At 40.6% G+C, this 18274-nt stretch overlaps 1 protein-coding gene across 2 annotated transcripts in view; it reads right to left on the bottom strand.

The window, feature by feature from the left end:
* The window catches only part of slco3a1 (solute carrier organic anion transporter family, member 3A1), a 102150-nt gene that overhangs the window by 56409 nt on the left and 27467 nt on the right, over nucleotides 1-18274 (bottom strand). The gene's annotated exons all lie outside the window — the stretch shown is intronic.

The raw sequence follows: 18274 nt of genomic DNA, 5'->3' as shown, positions 1-18274 counted from the left end.
TAGAGTGATTCTAACTGCTGTCCAGTCGCAATTATGCCAATTAATATGAGGGACCCATGTAGTGTCCAAGTATTGGCATTTGCGATAACGGCATGGTAGATGATTATTACAGTTATGCCGACTGGCCTACATTGCACGGCACTGACCAAAAAAAGATTTGCGTCTTAACAAGCACCTGAAAATGTGACCACAGTCTCCTGTATCAAACACCATTACCAGTCCTGCACAGACTGATATACAGTGCATCCGGGAAGTATGTACCGAGCACAGTCTGTACTATCAACACCTCGGTCTGCTATTTTCCCGTACAGAGCTCATGCTCAGTTAAGAACCAGTTAATGAAATGCACTCGATATGCATGCATCATCATTATTTTTTAAATCTGTGCATCTCTGCCACTCGTCTGTGATACTAAACAAAAACTAAAGAAACCCCCCCGAAACAAACAAACAAAAAACACCACCCTTTATGGTTATATTCATCTCAGTGGTTATAAGTGAGCTAAATATATAAAATATAATACAATGCTAAAATATCCTCACCCCTTGAGCATTGTGTTCTTTAAAATTTGCAGTTGCAGGTGTTTTAGGTTCCAAAAACAGTGTTTTCAGTTTTAGAAGTACTTATTTCTTGTTAGCCTTTACATAACATATGACAAAGAGGTTATACTTAAACACACAATGAAACGCATTTAGAAGCTAACTAAACCAGGCTGTGACGTCATCACGTAACATTGGAGAAATGTCTTCCAACTCACTTCAGAGTTGTTATTAGGTTCCAAAAACAGTGTTTTCAGTTTTAGAAGTGCTTATATCTTGTTAGCCTTTACATAATATATGACAAAGAGGTTGTATAACACACAAATGAAACAGCATTTTGCAGCTAACTAAACCAGCCTGTGACGTCATCATGCTAACGTTGGAGAAATCGTCTGCCTAGCTCACTTCAGAGGTGTTATTAGGTTCCAAAAACAGCCGTTTCAGTTTAGAAGTGTTATTTCTCACCAGCTTTTACATAATATATGAGAAACTTATATAAACACAAACAAAGTGAGTTTAGATAGACTTGCCACTCACAGTGCAGCCCTACTCTAATTGGCCATCACCCCCGCCACTAAAAAAAAAAAAAAAAGTAACAGACAACTTTTTAACCTCTTAAAATGGTCATGGTCAGCCAACCTAAACTTGTCCAACGTCTGGTTGTCCCAAGAATGTTCCCCTATGAATTTGAAGACTCTGGCAGTAATAGGGTGACGCTAATACTTTTTATTCTCCTAGGTGATAAAAAGTCTGCAGGGAAAATAGAGCCTTCTCTTATCGTGCCCCGGTCCTGTGGAACGCTCTCCCCTGCGTTAGTGAGCAGTCCGGAGTCTGTTGAGACTTTTAAGTCACGACTGAAGATCCATTTGTTTCTATTTTACGTGATTAAACATACTGTTTTACTATGCTTTTTACATTTTTATTATGCTTTTTAATCTTTAATTACGCTTTTTTGAGCTTTTGGTTTAATTTGTTGTTTTCTGTGAAGCACCTTGAGTGTGACGACGTCGTGATTTGGCGCTCTATAAGTTTAATAAATCAAAATTAAAACGACTGAACTTACGCGAGCACAGACAGTACGGCGGACGCAAAGTCATCTCAATACCCGATGGCCATAATTTGATTGGCCTCTGGTTAAAAAATTACATGCTCCTTTTTGCTTTCAGTGAGCTCAAGTATGCTGTAGTGTGCACAATTACTTCAGCTTTGAAAATCAAATGAAACGCCAAAGGTGTTCCGCTATGTCAGCTGAACATTCAGGTGTTGTGATGCAGCCACACATCAAGCAGACTACTCCACAGAAAAACATGCACTCTTAAATGGAAAAATGGAAGCATTTATATAGCGCTTTTCCATCTGCATCAGGACACTCAAAGCGCTTTACAACAATGCACTCACATTCACCCCGATGTGAGGTTGCTGCCATACAAGGTACTCACTACATACCAGGACCTTGCCAAAGGGCCCTTAGTGATTTTCCAGACAGGATGGGATTTGAACAGATGATCCTCTGGTCTCAAACCCAACGCTTAACCACTAGATCATCAACTCCATTGGTGTCGATGCAACGCTGCTCCACAAAAAAACAGCAGCTTGACTGGAGGAGGTGGTTCACTATAGCCGTGTAGAGGCGAGCAGACAGACGATGACTCCCGCTGAGGCTACAACACACACGCACAAATCTGTAACCATCAGAATTTATTTAACGCGACCACATAGTTGAGCAGATCCGCCTAGAGGTCTACCAGCTTTTATCATTCACAAACGATTATTAGATTAATCAATTAAAACTTAGCCATTAAAGTAACTGACAGCTACCCTGATAACTGAATAATTGTTTTAAGCCTTTATTTATGTTTGTTTTTAAATCCAAGGTGTCTGATTTCAGCTTCTTAAATGTGAATATTTTCTCCTGTATTTTACTAGTATCTTTACTCCTCTCTATCAGTAAAGCCAACACGGGCTGTGGCCAAAACAAGACATATGAAGGCATCACCTTGGGCTCTGGAAAACACTGATTGTCATTTCCCCCCAATTTTCTAACATTTTAAGGTCCTAGCAACTACTTGATTAATCGGTTTATTGTTTTCTCAATTCTTCAATTATGAAAATAAGCATTATTCTCTGGTGACTGACAACGATAATCGCAAAATTTAGTTACTGGTGAAACTTTTGTGGGTAAAGTGGCTTGTACTATTAAAGGGGAAACACTGAGAAAGATGAACGTAACATCTAATAAGTCTAAAATTGAACGAAGGTCTCACTTGAGGCAACTTCCACTCACTCACTATGGCTGAACATTTACCGATATGTTTCTCATGTATTATGTAAATGCAAACTCTCAGAGGATGTGCTCAGCATTATATCAGATCCTCTACATGATATGGTACCAGTAAATACTTTTACTGATTAGCTTTCAGAAAGCAGCACAATGCTGTTGACCAGCTGGGCGGAAGATTATCTCATGTTTACCGCCGCCTTAAATGTCCACGTCCAGGCCTAGAATGAGTATTTTCCGGCAGATGCAGCATCCCGGTCTGCAAATGCCGCTGACCCGTCCACGTAGTCCACAGATGAGCACAGTAGTCATTGTTGCACGTGGCAAACATGTATCACAGTTCACTACAGCTTTGCAGACGAGCTGCCGATAAACCTTTCGCTCCACCGCCATTCATCATCTTGAGATAAAACAAACTAGTGTTGCTAGGCAATCTCAGCATGCAGCTTATGGCAGGGGTGGAAAAAGCCATTTAGAGTCTAATCCTTCAAGACGACATTAACATGTGCCGAGTTTAAGTAGCTTACATAAAAGCCCTACTGCAGCAACTGTTTGGAGCCAGAGAATTTTAGCAGGAACATCATCCTGGTCTCTCGAGGATCCCTCTCTCACTGCAAGTGTTACTATACAATCACTTTTACTGTCAAACGTGAAGTTATAACAACTGACTTTAAATACAAACAACATGATTCAATATCCATCCATTTCCTATACCCAGTTACTCCAATTAAGGGTCACGGGGGGCTGGAGCCTATCCCAGCAGTCATAGAGCATGAGGCAGTGTTCACCCTGGACAGTGCGATGATTCAGTATATGATTAGAAAACAGGAAAGGATCAACAAGTTTGACAATATCTGTGAAAATCAGTGCTGAAGGAGGATGCAACAAAAGTTGAACTAGTTTTTGTGAGAGTGTTCCATGATGCATATTACAAAATGGCCGTTGCACATCCAAAATGTCCTTGTACCTATCCGATCTTAACCTTAACTCCTTAAGCCCTAGAGCCTATTTCACCAAAAGCACATACACATACATTATGATTTATTTGTGGATGCAAAAAAATTGAAAGTAAATACTTGGTAGGAGTAAATGAGGTTTTTTTTTTCCCCCCCAAAAATGAATTCCGATTTATGTCTATTTGCTTGGTGTTTCAGCTGTGGTTAGTTGATATGTGATTGAAGTGGATATTTTTGTAGAGGAGACTTCGCTTGACATTTTGATGTATAATAAGTGTATGTTGGTGTCAGCATTGGTTAGTTATGAGTGTTCAAATGTTCCAAAACAGGGCAAGTCCCCAAATTTGGGGACACTAGGGTTTAAGAGGTTAACTTAAATGTTTATAAAAATGGCCAACACACATCCAAAATGTCCTTGCAACTATCTGATCCTTTTATAGCTGTCTAATTGATAAAACTATCTGATCCTTTTATAGCTGTCTAATTGGGCATGATAGAACACTGATTTATTGCATGACATGCAGACATACACTATAAGATTTTTACATACAGCCTTGAACGCAACGTGAGCAAACACCTGCTTATAATCACCTACTTCACTTTAGCAGCCAATCACATAGCGGCTGATTCACGACAGACTAAGGACCGCTCACATGTGCAACATATTTTCAGGATGTCTTTTGTATGATATATGAGAAGTAAAGCACAATATTTTGTGCATAATCTTATGAATTGCCGCATGCATGCACAATGCAAATGTCACATTTAAGGTTTTAAGGTTTGTTTGCATTTGGTTAAAGTTAGGGTTGGAGTATTTGTGGGGTTTTTTCATGTGAAATCTGTCATCTCGTTTTCAGTGATGTAATCGGTGACTATCACCTGATTAATATGTGGATATGTACAAATTACTGTGCATTACTTATTGCACTTATTACTATAATTATTTTAGTGAGGACAATGTGTTATGTGATACATAAAAAATTAGTAAAACATTCTCTTAGAACTGTATCTGCGCCAAAAAATCTAACTAGAGCAGGGGTGGGCAATTATTTTTTGCAAAGGGCCAAATGAGAAACAGAAAATATTGTGGAGGGCCGGGCCAAAAGGCTAAATGCAATTTATTCAATCAAATTTTCCAAGACAATGGTGAACAAAATGTGAAACATTTGACTCAACACATTTTCATTTTGAGTCACACTGACCCCAAAACACATGTTGAGTTTAATATCTGTTGAAACTGAAACTGTTGAAACAAGGTTTTTAGCGTTCTAATGACATATCAATTGTCATTGTTAACCAAATTATTAAAGACAAGTCACATTATCGTTGTCACTGAACTGTGCAGAAAAAGAAGAGGAAAGAACCCCAGTACACTAGTTCTCATCATGTCTGTGCATGACTACCTTTGTATTTTCCACCACATTTTACATTTGTGGGTTTTTTTTTTTTCTTGTTTAGTGAGAGGAAATCTAGTCTTTGTTGATCTTTAACAAGTGCATCAAAGTCAGGCTGAATGTCTGAGGTGGAGATGTGAAACTCAGCTAACAGATAATCATCAGTGAGAGAAGACCTGCACCTGGACTTATTAAACTTCATCAAAATTCGGCATTCAGCATCCACCTCTCTCTTTTTGGCATGAGCGGACATTTCTGCGGAGCAGCACACATTGATTGGATTAATCATTTCTGAGAACAAAAACAGGCTTCAAAATAAAAGCAATGTGGTTTTAGTTCAGTTACAAAGGCGCAGTCACATGGCGCACGACGACAGCTGAACGAAGGAGAGAAAGTCAAAAAGTCACAAATTGTCCGGAAAAGGTGGACAAATGATCCTGCACCTTTCCCATCACCGGAAAGCCTGCGCACCAAGAGTGCATGAGTGTTAAAACAAAACATTCACAATCATGGGAGCGAAAGTGGGAATAAAACCAAGCGGTCTCCGACGCTGGATCCACGGATAGTTCCCCATGGATCACACGAACGCGCTGTGCCAGACTGTTATTACGTGATGGCGCCGTGCCAGGCTGTGTGGCGAGGGGCAATTGCTCCGTGCCAGGCTCTACTCTTATGCAATGGCACCGTGCCAGGCTGTGCGGCATGCATTACGCAATGGCGCCGAGCCAGGCTGTGTGGCACGGGGCGATCGCTCCATGCCAGGCTCTGCTATACCCTGGAGGACAAGCACACACAGCCAAAAAACGGCTTTGGAAGTGGATGAAGGTCACCCGCAACACTAACTTGATAGTAAGTCCCTTCGGCTGCTCCCTTGTTTGCACTCGGGGTCGCCACAGCAAATCCAAGGTGGATCTGCATGTTGAATTGGCACAGGTTTTACGCCGGATGCCCTTCCTGATGCAACTCCACATTACATGGAGAAATGTGGTAGGGGTGGGATTTGAACCCGGAACCTTCTGCACTGAAACCAAGCGCATTAAGCACTTGGCCACCACCCCTGCGCAACACTAACTTGATAGAATAGTAAATATTTTATTCTTTAATTTCCACGTATTTGCGGGCCGGATACGGCCCGCGGGCCGCAAAATGCCCAGGTGTGAACTAGAGTGAACTCAGAGACTGCAAGCCCACCATAATCGAGTCAAATGCAGGTCAGTTTTTAAAGAAAAGTCTGAAAAATCTGCTTTTGTAGAAATTCTGCCTGCATGCAAAGACTGGTGAAATTAGATCTGCCTCAATATAATTATAAAATAATATTCGAGATAAGACAAAACAGTTTGTTGATTGCTAAATTCTCATTATTTCAGGTCCAAGTCCGTGCTTGATGCACGTTTCTAAGCTGTTGCCAAGCAGTCACTGGATACATTTCCTGGATTCAGCATCTTAATCCAGATCAGTCTTACAATCTAATCAGTTGTTTCCCTCCCTGAGTTCCAGCTTTCCACAAAATGTGGGTAAAATCTGTTTAATCAAAATGCTTCGAGATATCCTGCAGAAAAACAAACAAATGGGAATAAAATTGCAAACCTTCATGCCAGCAGAAACAAACATTCCTGAACCCGAAGTCTGTGTCACCACAGAGTAAAAGACATTCTTGTTTTAAGATATTCTATGAGTCAGACAAACAAAACCAAGCTCACAAAAAAATTGAAGTGAAAAGTATTCATAAAGCACACCCATATTTCAAAGTATCCCACATGAAGAGAAAAATGTTGCCAGGACTTTGAAACAGTCAAGTTCACAAGCAATAAAATATCTGGTCATTTCTATGAAATTAGTCATTTTCTTACATATCTGCATGGGGCTGGAAAATTGATCTTGACCCCTGACTAATCCTCACCAAAAAATCAGGTCACTTCTTCTCATCCACAGGTCTAACGTACCTGCCAGGTTTGATCAAATATCAGACTAAGCTTTTTTTTTTTTTTTTTTTTTAAAGACTCCTTGCTACTATACTCAAAACATTACCTGCTCAGAGGAAATAATGACTCAACTACTCATTACATGAACAGAAAAAGTCCTACAGCACCGCGCTTGTACAGTGAAAACCAACACTAGTTTCCAATTCCACAAATATTTACCTTGGAAAAAAATTTCAAGGTCAAAGTCCTGTTCAATGGCTTTTCATAAGCTAAATTAGATGTGATCAAATGTCAGGAGTATGTATTTAACTCATGCACTTGAATCAGTGTTATTTGTGGTTTTGTCAGTTTTTTTTTTCCATCTTTTTCGGTTTCTGAATTCTTTTTCAGATAATTGGTTATCTTTGCTATGCACAATTTGTCATTGCTTACTGGCACTTGGGTTCTGACTGATAACTGGAAAATAGACAAACAGAGACAGAAAAATTGAACTTCCGTCCAATTTTGGTGGTGTAGGTAAATCCATAATAGAAAAATGAGAGTGATTGAGGCACTTTTGATTGCGATATAATGCAAAATGTACACCAAATGGGCTTTTCAATATTAAATTAAAAAGTCCACAAAATCCACAATCTGAATCAGATCATGATCAAACTTTGTCAGTTGATAGTGAGTGTCAGAGTGCACCTCACTTTCAAATATGAGAGTGATTGGGGCACGTTTGGCGAAGATATAATGTAAAATATACATTAAATGGGATTTTTAATGTTAAATTTAAATGGCAACAAAATCTATAATCTGGATCAAATTTTGTCAGTTGTTAAAGGATACCATCCTAGTACACATTACTCTCAAATATGAAAGAAATTTGATCTTTTATGGCAGAGTTATGAAGTTTTGAATATTCATTCAATGTTAAAGATAGGGATTTGACTCAGTTCTTGCCTATCAGGATATGAATCCTCAGTAAAAATTTCCTAACAATATGAAAAATTGTGGGGTCCAGGCTGTTCACCAACAACTTCCTCCCAATTTTGCTGGTGGAGGTAACAAGACAGAGTAGTTTTGGACAGAGAAGAAAAAACACAACAGGCAGTGCTTGTCAAGCAAATCTCTCTCTCTCTCTCACACACACACACAACTTCAACCGTTTATCCAAGATTGGGTCATGGGAGGCTGGAACTTGTCCCAGCAGTCACAGGGTGTGAGGCATGGTACACCGTGGACAGGATGCCAGTCTGCTGAAGGGCCACATACAAACACATTCACACCCGCGCACACACCTACGGACAGCTTAAAGTTTCTGCCTAACCTGCATGTCGTTCCGGGAGGAAGCCGGAACACCTGGAGGAAACGCACGCAAACACGGGAAGAACATGCAAACTCCACACAGAAAGGCCACAAGTGGGAATCGATCCCATGACCTTCTCACTGTGAGGCAACAGTGCTAAACACTAATCCACCGTGCTGCCCTGTCAAGCAAATCTTTACATAAAAAGTGAGCAGGTTCCCACTCAAGTCCATGTTAAAATGGACAACTTTAGAGGAGAAAACATGCTTCCAGCCAGATAGAAAGAAAAAAGTCACTACAGGTAGTTTCCCCTCCATGGCTAAATAAAATAAAAACAATATATCTAATAATATAGCTTGTTGTGTAGTTACTTCGAACATAACATAGGTATAAAGGTATTAAAGGCACTGCGCTGCGGTGGTTTGCATCATATTTGTCTAATAGATTACAATTTGTTCATGTAAATGGGGAATCTTCTTCACAGACTAAAGTTAATTATGGAGTTCCACAAGGTTCTGTGCTAGGACCAATTTTATTCACTTATACATGCTTCCCTTAGGTAGTATTATTAGACGGTATTGCTTAAATTTTCATTGTTACGCAGATGATACCCAGCTTTATCTATCCATGAAGCCAGAGGGACACACACCAATTAGCTAAATTGCAGGATTGTCTACAGACATAAAGACCTGGATGACCTCTAATTTCCTGCTTTTAACTCAGATAAAACTGAAGTTATTGTACTTGGCCCCACAAATCTTAGAAACATGGTGTCTAACCAGATCCTTACTCTGGATGGCATTACCCTGACCTCTAGTAATACTGTGAGAAATCTTGGAGTCATTTTTGATCAGGATATGTCATTCAAAGCGCATATTAACAAATATGTAGGACTGCTTTTTTTGCATTTACGCAATATCTCTAAAATCAGAAAGGTCTTGTCTCAGAGTGATGCTGAAAAACTAATTCATGCATTTATTTCCTCTAGGCTGGACTATTGTAATTCATTATTATCAGGTTGTCCTAAAAGTTCCCTAAAAGCCTTCAGTTAATTCAAAATGCTGCAGCTAGAGTACTGACGGGACTAGAAGGAGAGAGCATATCTCACCCATATTGGCCTCTCTTCATTGGCTTCCTGTTAATTCTAGAATAGAATTTAAAATTCTTCTTCTTACTTATAAGGTTTTGAATAATCAGGTCCCATCTTATCTAGGGACCTCGTAGTACCATATCACCCCAATAGAGCGCTTCGCTCTCAGACTGCAGGCTTACTTGTAGTTCCTAGGGTTTGTAAGAGTAGAAGGGGAGGCAGAGCCTTCAGCTTTCAGGCTCCTCTCCTGTGGAACCAGCTCCCATTCAGATCAGGGAGACAGACACCCTCCTCTACTTTTAAGATTAGGCTTAAAACTTTCCTTTTTGCTAAAGCTTATAGTTAGGGCTGGATCAGGTGACCCTGAACCATCCCTTAGTTATGCTGCTATAGACGTAGACTGCTGGGGGTTCCCATGATGCACTGTTCTTTCTCTTTTTGCTCTGTATGCACCACTCTGCATTTAATCATTAGTGACGATCTCTGCTCCCCTCCACAGCATGTCTTTTCTGGTTCTCCTCCCCAGCCCCAACCAGTCCCAGCAGAAGACTGCCCCTCCCTGAGCCTGGTTCTGCTGGAGGTTTCTTCCTGTTAAAAGGGAGTTTTTCCTTCCCACTGTAGCCAAGTGCTTGCTCACAGGGGTCGTTTTGACCGTTGGGGTTTTACATAATTATGGATGGCCCTTGCCTTACAATATAAAGCGCCTTGGGGCAACTGTTTGTGTGATTTGGCGCTATATAAAAAAATTGATTGATTGATTGATAACACTGAAGACATCCGGAAGCCACTATTTTGGCCGAGTGAAATTACCATGTGATTTAATTTGGGATGCTATCAGCGTTAGCACTTATAGAAGCTAATGGTAGATTGATTCATTCGGTCTAATTAATACAAGATTGCTGAAAAAATAAACGGGTCATAAATTTGAATGCCCACAAAAAGCAAACCTTTATTAAAAAAAAAAAAAAAAAAAAAAAAAAAAGCCCGTCCACTCCCTAAAAATATGATTTAATAAACACCCGAATGGAGCTTAGCTATTAGCTTAGCTTGTTCAGGCTTTGGCTGTGCTGCCCAGTCAGGCTCTACGTCTTTATCCAGATATGGATTAGTCGGACGTAGGCAGAGTAAGCGCTGCCAATGTGGGTGACACCCAGAGCAGCTAGATTTTGGGCTTTCTATCAGCTCTTTTGGTGTCACCGACCAAACGCCCTAAAAATTGTGCTGTTACGCATACGCCATTTCGGAAGGTCAGCAGCGATTCACTGATTATCGCCTCGTTTCTGCTTTAAACGGCCTCGTTTCTGCTTAAATCTGACTTTAGAATAAGTTAAGAGGTTTTACTTTGTCATCTGATGGTTAATAATCACATTATTCCCTTTGATCACTTTGGGTGTAGAGAGTAAGACTCAGAGTCAGACTCGCACATGCTGCTGTCGCGCTCTGATCACAACCCCTGTCATTTATCATGAAGTAATGCTGAATTAAAGCTTTAGATATCTGTCGCTGAGATAGATGATGACTGGAGTGTAGTTTTAAGAGAAACGAGGTGAGAATCGGTGAATCACGGTTAACGCTCAGAAATGACGTGCAGTGAAGGCAGGGTGGATAGATTTTTAGGGGGGGACTGTTCTGTTGGGGACATGGGTCCTTACAGAAAACCTGCAAGTGATGTCACGTAGGTTTGTCTAGTATATATCCAGTCTATGGGCTGATCTGCTGTTCAATGTTCAGATAGCACTTCAGTGGCTGCGCCAAGGGGGTGCTTGGGCCAAGCCCCCTCTCAGCCCCCCCCCAATAATTCTGCAAATATTGTGAATAGCGACTGACAAGAGGGCAAAACAGCTGGACATTGATGCTGTCATTGATAAATTTGCTGCCAACCACCAGAACAGGCACATAGTTTTGAAGTAACGGGTCCTTTGGCTGTTTGCCTTACACGTAACTTGGGCTAGACTGTATACAAACTTCATAAAGAATCACTTTTTTGTATATTGTTTACAACTAAGTTTCTCAGTCTAAATGTTTTACTTACTTTAATCGAATGGTTATGACTTCGGTGTTATATTGGCAATAAATCTTTGATATAGACGATTTGTGTAAGGTGGATTCCATGCATTGTCTTGAGCACCATTTCAATGAATTCAGTTTGTATACCTATGTGCAAGTTTACTGGACTTGGAATCATTCTAAGTGATGTGTGTGTGCATTGCTACCACATTTTAGAGGAGCACGGGTGACTAAAACATATACCTTGGTATTTATAAAGCAATTTACTATATATTGTTCATTTCGACGACATTTTGTGGAGCCCCTCCAACTTTTACCCCAGCTCTCCCTCAGCCCCCCCCCAACAAAAACGTCCTGGTGCCGCCACTGTAGCACTTTAAGAGCCACTTCATTTTTATATGCAGCACAGGAGCCACATCCTAAAGGCTGTGCATTGCTGATGGGTGGAGCTTGGGGTCGTACAGAACAACTACAGGTCAAAGCTTTGATTTGCAGGTCCCACATAATGTATTTTTGCAGTCGGAGGTCCTGTGGGAAGAGCCAAATTTAGCAGTGGAAAGTGAAAGGTCACAGAGCAGTGGGAACTGAAATCCTGTTGACGCAAACTGTCCAATCATATTTCTTTCCATTGGCCAGAAATGAGTGCCTACGTCTGCAGACATGGAAGTGGCACAATCCTGTAAAAGGCGCGTTTATCTCTCAGCCTTCAGAGTGACAGCCGTGACGACACTTAAAATTACCTTAACAGAAAACTAAAAGAAACAGTCGGAAAAAAGAAAGAAAGAAAAAAGTCAATCTGAGCGTCACAGATGTTTGTTGCGTGTGGTGCAGAGTCAGCCTGTGGTTGTTTTTCCACAGGACTGTGTGGTATTCCGACCCACCTCGTGGCTGGTTAGCATTCCTGTCTCACTCTGTAATTACGGCTCTCTGGTCTCCCAGTGCGCAAACAGAGCAGAACACGTCTCTGCCCGAGTGTCGTGAACTCTTCAACTGCTCATTTAGCACAGCCTCTAATTTTAGCAATTTCACAGACGGGAAGGAAACGTCACTTGCATTCGGTGTCCTGTTAAAACTGATATTTATCACATTGCACTGAAAATCAAAACATTTAATTTGTGTGATCCAAGTGCTACTCGTCTTCAAACCCTGTCTCCCGTGCAGCGTGTTCAAACGTGTCAGTGTAAGCTGTGAAAAAGTCGACACGATGCACAGCGAGATGGCAGTGTCAGGGGAGCAGGTGTGGTCAACTTAGACTGTACACATACTGGACAAAGCCTTTGTGATGTCATCCAGAGCAGGATGAAGATGTAATGGGCGGTTCTAGAGGTCGTCATCTTGGAAGTGCCTGACTCCAGGCCAACCCATAACTGGGTAAAGAGGCAGGCAAGAGTGGCATGACCTGGCTACAACACATGATGCCTGAACCGAGCAGCAACACTAGAGCTTGTATTCTGACACCAACCTGAAAGTGCAGTTCCTTGACTGGCCACTTGGGGCTAGCTCCAAAACAGAGCACATTCCCATAGAAACCCATTTTAAAACGTCCAACTTTTTTTAAACCATGCTTTCAATAATTTCCCCTTCAAATCTCAGAGGTCCAGAAACATAATACACCATAGATTTGGACTTGCCATCAAGCCACAGACCCCTGATGGTTAAGGTACGTTCTTAATGTTGTAATGTCCACATGCTGCACATCAGAATATTCAGAACAATCTCAGCTTTCTAAAACACTGTGGAAAAGATATGATTTGGCTCTAAAGATGACAATATTAAATCTGTAGGTAATATATATCTTTATTTATGTGGATGAACTGTTTTGGTGTTAGAAATGTGTCTACCAAAGTCTTCAGGTCACAAAAGTAGTATAAAAAAATGAAAAAGTTTTTAAAACAATATATAATGAATAAAAAATGTAACTATGTGCTGCACTGTGCAGTGGAGCAGCATCACCTGCTGAGAACTACACAGCAAAGATCTGTAACATTCCAAAACAGTATATATGCAAAATAATATCTTTTACCCGCTTACTGTCTGCTGCTTTTGTCATAATTCCTTTGTTTGAATGAATAAAATCCTTTTGTGATGAAACCGGCAACAAAAATGTTCATTGCTGCTTTAAAAAAATAAATAAATTACTGTGCCATTCCCGAAGAAAACAGTCGCACATGTTCTACCGCAATGGTCTTCATTATCTCTAAGACTAAAGAAAAACAGGCCAATAGCACAATTCTTTTAGAGTTCATGAGCCTTGACTTGTGGGTTTGTGTGAGGATGTGCTGAGTGGATCCTCTCACAGCAGGCAGAGAGGAGACAGACCATGTGTCCTCTCGTTTCTAGGATTGACCGTAAATCAAAGATAGTCTGGAGGAGAGATCCATTTTACAGATGAGAATATGTAGTTTCAAGAACTGGTTGAATGAAGTCTCTGAGTTCTATTGCTTATCTATTAATACAAACGAGGAGAAGTACACTTAAATGCACCAATGTGTCCACAGACCCCAGAGGGTTAAAACTCTGGTGGGGAAGACATTTTGCAGTGACAGAGCTCTGAAAAACAACACAGGTACAACGTCAGTTTGTTGTTGTACAATGACGAATAAGCCAACTACATAATCAGTATGTGAAAGAAAAATCTCACAGAATTTGAGACAATCTTGTGCATTCATGCTGAAGGGATCACATGACATGTCTGCAAGCACAAGGATTAGGACAATCAGCTGAGCCCGGCTCAATACTGCATTGTTCTTCATTACTCGCCGCCTGGTTTTCGCTGCTGCGCTTGCAGCTTATCAAGGGAGGACACAACTAAACCTGCTTGCCAGAATTCACTAACAGTCCACTTGTCACTGCAAATTACTGGCAAAAACATCTCAGTCATGCTTTTTAGGTTGCAGCAGAGCTTCAAGTATTTTCCCTAATACAACCAATGGCAAAAATTATGGAATCACCGGCCTCGGAGGATGTTCATTCAGTTGTTTAATTTTGTAGGAAAAAAGCAGATCACAGACATGACACAAAACTAAAGTCATTTCAAATGGCAACTTTCTGGCTTTAAGAAACACTATAAGAAATCAGGAAAAAAAATTGTGGCAGTCAGTAACGGTTACTTTTTTAGACCAAGCAGAGTGAAAAAAATATGGAATCACTCAATTCTGAGGAAAAAATTATGAAATCATGAAAAACAAAAGAACGCTCCAACACATCACTAGTATTTTGTTGCACCACCTCTGGCTTTTATAACAGCTTGCAGTCTCTGAGGCATGGACTTAATGAGTGACAAACAGTACTCTCCATCAGTCTGGCTCCAACTTTCTCTGATTGCTATTGCCAGATCAGCTTTGCAGGTTGGAGCCTTGTCATGGACCATTTTCTTCAACTTCCACCAAAGATTTTCAATTGGATTAAAATCCGGACTATTTGCAGGCCATGACATTGACCCTATGTGTCTTTTTGCAAGGAATGTTTTCACAGTTTTTGCTCTATGGCAAGATGCATTATCATCTTGAAAAATGATTTCATCATCCCCAAACATCCTTTCAATTGATGGGATAAGAAAAGTGTCCAAAATATCAATGTAAACTTGTGCATTTATTGATGATGTAATGACAGCCATCTCCCCAGTGCCTTTACCTGACATGCAGCCCCATATCATCAATGACTGTGGAAATTTACATGTTCTCTTCAGGCAGTCATCTTTATAAATCTCATTGGAACAGCACCAAACAAAAGTTCCAGCATCATCACCTTGCCCAAGCAGATTCGAGATTCATCACTGAATATGACTTTCATCCAGTCATCCACAGTCCACGACTGTTTTTCCTTAGCCCATTGTAACCTTGTTTTTTTCTGTTTAGGTGTTAATGATGGCTTTCGTTTAGCTTTTCTGTATGTAAATCCCATTTCCTTTAGGCGGTTTCTTACAGTTCGGTCACAGATGTTGACTCCAGTTTCCTCCCATTCGTTCCTCATTTGTTTTGTTGTGCATTTTTGATTTTTGAGACATATTGCTTTAAGTTTTCTGTCTTGACGTTTTGATGTCTTCCTTGGTCTACCAGTATGTTTCCTTTAACAACCTTCCCATGTTGTTTGTATTTGGTCCAGAGTTTAGACACAGCTGACTTTGAACAACCAACATCTTTTGCAACATTGCGTGATGATTTACCCTCTTTTAAGAGTTTGATAATCCTCTCCTTTGTTTCAATTGACATCTCTCGTGTTGGAGCCATGATTCATGTCAGTCCACTTGGTGCAACAGCTCTCAAAGGTGTGATCACTCCTTTTTAGATGCAGACTAACGAGCAGATCTGATTTGGTGCAGGTGTTAGTTTTGGGGATGAAAATTTACAGGGTGATTCCATAATTTATTCCTCAGAATTGAGTGAATCCATATTTTTTTCCCCTCTGCTTGGTCTAAAAAGGTAACCGTTACTGACTTCTTGATTTCTTATAGTGTTTCTTAAAGCCAGAAAGTTGCCATTTGAAATGACTAGTTTTGTGTCATGTCTGTGATCTGCTTTTTTCTACAAAATTAAACAACTGAATGAACATCCTCCGAGGCCGGTGATTCCATAATTATTGCCAGGGGTTGTAGAAGAATAAAATGCAACAAAAATGGCACTGAGGAAAGAAAATCAGGTTTGGGCACTGGAGTGACTAAAGCTTGGCTCATGTCTGCAATAACTGACAGAAAGTGGCCACAAAGCGCGTTGGACAGGTTAATTACCAGGCGGCACTCACGCAGATTCATATGGTCTCTGCTGCACATAGTGCAAACACAAATTAAAGGCGTGTCTCTTACCGCACAGTTAAAATGCTCTGCGGCTGCGGTTTGGCATTGTTGACAACACAGTATGTAATTATGCCTCTGAATGATGCTTGTAGACTTTGACAGCAAACATTCACAGAAGACTTCTGTTTGAAAATATGTGCATAATATTGGAAGTAAAATAGAACTTCAGAGGAGACGTTTCCTGCAAAATAATGGTATTAAGTCACATAAGGCACTGTGAGTGACGCACATCAAATACATCGTCAACTGCCACTGTGCATTTAGAAACTGTGCATGAAGCACTTTTCAATGCACCTTTAAACCTTGACGCCCTACATCAGCAGCGTATTGCCTTTGAGAAGGGATTGGTCTCTGCCACTGAAATCAGTGTAATAGAGATTATGATGAACCTGCCAAATCTGCTCACCTTGCACCCAGCAAACCTGCACTCATAATAAATGATAGAACACAACAGTAAATGTATCCAAACACCACATTTTACTGCAATGAACAAACAGGTCTGATTTTCAGCAATAACAGTTTCAGTTGCCTTAGGAACTTAGTGAGCAACAAATTCAATTGCTCCTGTTGTTATTCTCTCAGCTGCTCACATTAGGGGGTTGCCACAGGAGATCATCCTCTGCATCTTTGGAGGCACCAACCCCTTCCATATTCTCCCTCACTGCATCCAGAACCCTCTTTGGCCTCCTTCTCAGCACCCGACTCCCGATAAACTCCCGCATCTACATGCATCCCGCTTTTACACGTCCAGTCCATCTCAATCTAGTCTCTCTGATTTTGCATCCAAAGTTTACTACCTTTGCTGTCCTATTGTCCATCCTAGTCACTCTAAAGGAAAAAAAAAAAATGAATATCACTTTTTCAACTCTGGCAACACCGGCTCCATGTCCTATCTTTTCAATAGTGCCAACACCTTGAAACCATACAACACTGTAGGTCTCTCTACCATCTTATAAACTTTCCATTTTATGCTTGTGGATATCCACGACTTTTATCATCCATTTTGTGATGCATTAAGCACAAGTGGTAGGACTGGGCGATATGACCTAAAATTCATATCGCGGTATAAATTGAATCCCTTCATGGTAATGGTATATATCGTGATATAAGCTTAAGTGTAAAAATTATAATGCAAGTCTTTCTGAAAGTGTCCCTGAGCAAAGCTAAATTGATTAAAAATAAATTAATAAATGAAAAAGTGACAAAATAGATATAATGGAATTTTGAGAATATTTATTGTGCAGATCTCAAAACTACAGCTACAACTTGCCAGAAGGTACATACATCTAAGATGCAATCCTAGACTTGATGTTTTGGTACATTATTGTTGGCTGAAGCTTCATCTCTTGAACACTAGATGGCACACCCACTCTGAATACATGAAGCGTTTTCGGACGCAGGCATTTCTTCATTTCCAAAACTCAACAACCACAACCAACCAAATGAATAAAAGTACTTAACTTACTCATAGTTGAAGTCAGTCTGAGTAAATCGTCGTTCCCTGGCTGATTTTGTCTTTCTGCTTCAGTTAAAAAAAAATCCTTGTGTTATTTAATGTGGTGCTTTCCCAAATGATTGATTTAGGTCACAACAGAGCTGTCCGCTTAAACAGCTTTGCAAACATTCCACGTTGCTGTCTTGGCTTTGTGGTGTTCTCACATTGAACACTCCTCATCTCAGAGACGCGCCTCAGCTCAGACTCCCCCCCAGAGGAGCAGTGGTTCACAGACCCTTCACAGAGGAGTTTTCCTGGATCGAAAAACTCTGCGGGTATTATCGCGATTGGACGGTGGAGTCAGTCCGCATGGGAAAAGTGTTCATGTAGGAACGAACAAAATGGCAATCTTGGAAATGAAGCTGAAACCTAAATATAGGTAGCAAACATACCACTGCACTGTATCCAAATACAACAGGCTTAACTCAGGAAAAGCGAGGAGATCACAAGGGTCAGCAACAGGTAGTCAAACACGGAGTAGTAAAACATAGAAGCTAGACATTCTGGCAC

The sequence above is a fragment of the Thalassophryne amazonica genome, chromosome 8, assembly GCF_902500255.1.
Source record: "Thalassophryne amazonica chromosome 8, fThaAma1.1, whole genome shotgun sequence".
Taxonomy (NCBI): domain Eukaryota; kingdom Metazoa; phylum Chordata; class Actinopteri; order Batrachoidiformes; family Batrachoididae; genus Thalassophryne; species Thalassophryne amazonica.
Note: the sequence above shows the minus strand (reverse complement) of the source record. Positions and strands in the feature narration are given on the sequence as shown.